Genomic DNA, 4,182 nt, shown 5'->3' on the forward strand with positions numbered 1-4,182 from the left:
TCATCCAAGCCCTCCCAAATGGGTACTACCTCTTTCTATTCAAGGACCCAAATATGGCCCTTAAGGTCCTAGGCTCAGGGCAATGGATGTACAGGAACATCCCATTCTGTTTCTTCAGTTGGTCCAAGAACTTTAACCCTCAAGGTCCAAAACCCTCAGCTTGCCCGATGTGGGTTGAGCTTCCTAACCTGCCCTTTTACTTGTACCCTTGGCTAAAAAAAAATTGTCTCCCCTATAGGGAAAGTGCTAGGCATGAGACCCAAGAATGACTACAACCTGGCTTGGCATCCTCAGGTCCTTGTGTGGAAGTGGATCTAGATAGGCCCCTTATTATTGATGAGATTGAAATCAATTGCGGTGAGTATAACATCCAGCAAAGCATTATATACAAACACCTACCCAACGCATGCTTCCATTGTGGAAAGCAAGGGTATGTTATCAGAGAGTGTCACTCAAAATACCCCAATTTGAGTGCCAATAGTGCCCCTAATCTTCCCCTAGCCATCAACCAAGCTCAGCCTACTGGAGTGAATAAGAATATGACTGTGCCTTCTCCCCTTGTTCCCTCTATGTCAAAAGAAAAAGGAGAAAAGTTTACAGTACCCAACAGGAAGAAGACCTTTAGACAGAATAGGGCATTTGCCAACTCCTTCGCCTTATTAGATAGCATCTCTGACCTTGATGATTCAGTTGACTCCCAAGAGATCAGTCAATCCACGACGCCGTTGGATAGATCTAGAATTTTGGCCGAAACTAATCAAATGGACCATGACCAAGTGCTCCTGCTCCTCGCAATGATGGCTGGCCCATTGGGAGATGAGCAAGATAGGGTTGAGCAGTCTCTGTCTGATACAGAAAATGGCTTGCCCAAAGAAATGGAGATAGTCAAGGATTTGAAAAGAATGCATGCTCAAGTTGGATCCACCACACCTCAAGCTGCATCCAAAGTGGGACCTAAAAAGGTCAACTCCCATAAAAAGGGCAAATGAGATGCACCACTTTGAATGTCAAGGGGTTGACTAACCTTTCAAAAGTCCAACTAGTGAAACAATGGCTAAGGAAACAAGGAAGATTTGACTTTATAGCTCTAACTAAAGTCAAAATTAGCGGGGATGAGCTTGAAAAAAGGTTGCTCAACATCTCTAAAGAGCACATCTGGATCTGCACAGCCCACTGTAAGGGGTCTGGAGGAGTGGCTGTGGGTATGCATGTGGACCATCAGAATGAACTGAAAGACGTGAGGATTGATACGTTTGATCAATGGGCTGCATTTGAAATGACAACCTTCTCCTTCATTGGGATTTATGCTGGAGGTCCTCAGGCGGTCAGAATCAGAACCTGGGGTACCCTGAGAAGCGTCCCTAATCCTATCATTCTAATGGGAGACTTCAATATGGTGGAATCCAAAAATGACAGATTAAGAGTGCTGGGACAAGTCATTAAAGGGGCAGAGCTACTAGCATGGCAGCGCACTGCTGATCACTTTGAGCTATGTGACGTAGGGAATATGGGAGACTTCACGTGGCAGAACTATGCCCATGGGGAATTGACCAGGAAAGCAAGATTGGACAAAGGATACATTAGCAAAACCCTCGGTAACTCCTACATCGATGTGAATGTAGAACTGACATCTCTACTTGCCTCTCAGATAATTACCCCGTGATATTAGTGTTGGACAACCATGATAGAAAGGTCTCTAATCAATGGTTCCACATGGATCCTGCCCTGTTCAAAATGCCTATTATTCAGGAGGAAGTCAAAAAAATCTGGACTGAATTCTTCAGCTGTGGCATTACCCCGGCGAGGGCTTGGAGTCTGGCCATCGAATCTACCCAGGCTCTTTTGATTTGCATTAGGAAAGAGGTAACTAGAATCAGGAAAAACAGAAGAGATCTACTATATCTGAAACTAAAAGAACTAGAAAGGGCAGCCAATAAGGAAGATGCGGCTATTCAAGAAGCTGTTCTTGGTACTAGGGCTGAAATTAGGAGAGAAGAGGAGGTAACCCAGAAGCAGGCCCTTCTTTTCTTTAGAGATTGGTGGGCTAGGAAAGCTGACCTTCCCACTCCTGAGATGTTCAAAATGCTAAAAGTCAAACAATGTAAGGATGCAATGCATGATCCTAACTATTTGGATATCCCCTCTGAGAGGAAGGGAATAGATCAAGAGTCTTCCAGTACTTTAACAACATATTTAGTAAAGGGGGAGGGGTGACCAATGACCAACTCAATTGCATTGCTCTCATTAGACAGGTCAGGAAGCCAACCATACCTGACACACTTGCTAAAGAGCTAGAAAACAATATCTCCAAAGAAGAGATTGGCAAGGCCATTGACTACCTAAAGGTGAGGAAAAGCCCAGGGATAGATGGCATGCCCGCTGAATTCTACAAGACGTTCAAGGATCTCTTGCTGTCTCCCTTATTGGCGGTGTGGCAGGAGGCTATCTCTTTTGGGGCGTTGCCTCGCCCGATCAATGAAGGGTGGATAAAACTTATCCCCATAAGAAAGGGGAGAAGAATGACTTGAGCAATTGGAGACCGATTACCATGTTAAACTGTGCCTACAAAATATTTGCCAAGGCCCTAGCGCTGAGACTGTCTAGTCATCTAAAGAATTGGATCAGACAGGAGCAAAAGGGCTTCATCAAAGGAAGGTACATTTTGGATGCCATTATCACATTGTGAGAGGGTATGGAGTATGCAGAAACAGGACTACATCTTCTTCAAAATTGACTTGATAAAGCCTATGATAGGCTCGATTGGCATTATGTTCTAGAATCCCTTAAACACATGGGTGTAGATCAGCACTTCATCCAGATGGTGAGTACTCTTTTTGGGAATGCCACGGCTAGGGTGAATGTCGATGGTGTGCTCTCTAACGCTTTCTCCCTGACCAAATCTATCAGCAGACAAGGCTGCCCTCTAGCACCGCTCCTCTACGCTATTGCTGCAGATGGTCTGAACTTGCTGATTAAAGATAGGATTGACAAAGGGGAAATGATCCCAACAATAAACAGCTATGCACCCTAATGTTTGCTGATGATACTAATGCCATGGTTGCCAATACTGAGCTAAGCATTAAGTGCTTTTGGGAGTGCTTGGACATTTACTGCAGGGCTTTTAGCTCAGTCATCATTAACCATAAAAAAATAGGTATCAGGACCCTTATTGACAAGCCTCCTGACTGGCTGATTCAAGCTGGCTGTAAAGTCATGGAAGAGGGAGTAATTTTCAGATTATTGGGCATTCCCATGGGATTCAAGGTCACCCTTAAGCAAAGATGGATGTGGGTGCTAAACAAGGTGGAAGAGAAACTTACCAGATGGCAGAAAATGCATCTAAACCTGGGGGGTAGAAAGATGGTAATCACCACTTCATTATCCCTTCTATCATCTACTTTCTTAGCTGCTTGAGACCGCCAGACTCTTATCTATTGCAGTTCATAAGGTTATGCAGGAACTATCTATGGGGAGGGGACCCCTAGATTAGGAAAATCCCTAAAGTCAGGTGGGAATGGGGCTGCTTGGAAACAGGTAAAGGGGGCCTTGGAATCAAAGATGTGTCCAATCTGGCTAATAGAATGGCTGCCAAGTGGGTGCTGAGAAGCTGACTAGGCCTGGTTGATCACTAGAAATCTGGAACAATTCCAGCTCAAACAATTCCCCAAGTGGAAGAGGCTCCTCCCGCTCACAATTATGGCTAGCAAATACTTGGTGAAACCGGTTGGCAGCCAATTGGTCCATTCGCTTTGGTCCGCTTGGAATGCTATCAAGATTGACCTTATCCTATCTAAGAAGCCTAGTTACACATGGGGTGTACATGGGAGAGACTCTATCTGGTGGCCAAGCATTCCCCTCCCCCCAATTGATAATGCCCAAGCGGAAGCGGCTTTGAGAATGCACAGGAAAGGAATCTGCTGTGTTGGTGGGATATTTGGGACAGAGACATCAATTCTTGGATGTCCAGAGCTGATCTGATCAGAGATCATAATGTCTCATATGCAGAATTAGACCTTATTGGGGTAAGAATCAGTTTATGGCACCAATCGGACACCTGGCTGCTTTCGATTAAAGATATGCCAGCACACAAAGCTGTCCAATGGAAGAATCAAAAAGGACTTCTCCCTATTCCCCCCAAACAGAGGACTGATCCTATACATTGCAGTCTAAACAAGAGATGGG

The sequence above is a fragment of the Cibotium barometz genome, chromosome 58 (assembly GCF_041138505.1).
Source record: "Cibotium barometz isolate CiBa-2024 chromosome 58, ASM4113850v1, whole genome shotgun sequence".
Taxonomy (NCBI): Eukaryota; Viridiplantae; Streptophyta; class Polypodiopsida; order Cyatheales; family Cibotiaceae; genus Cibotium; species Cibotium barometz.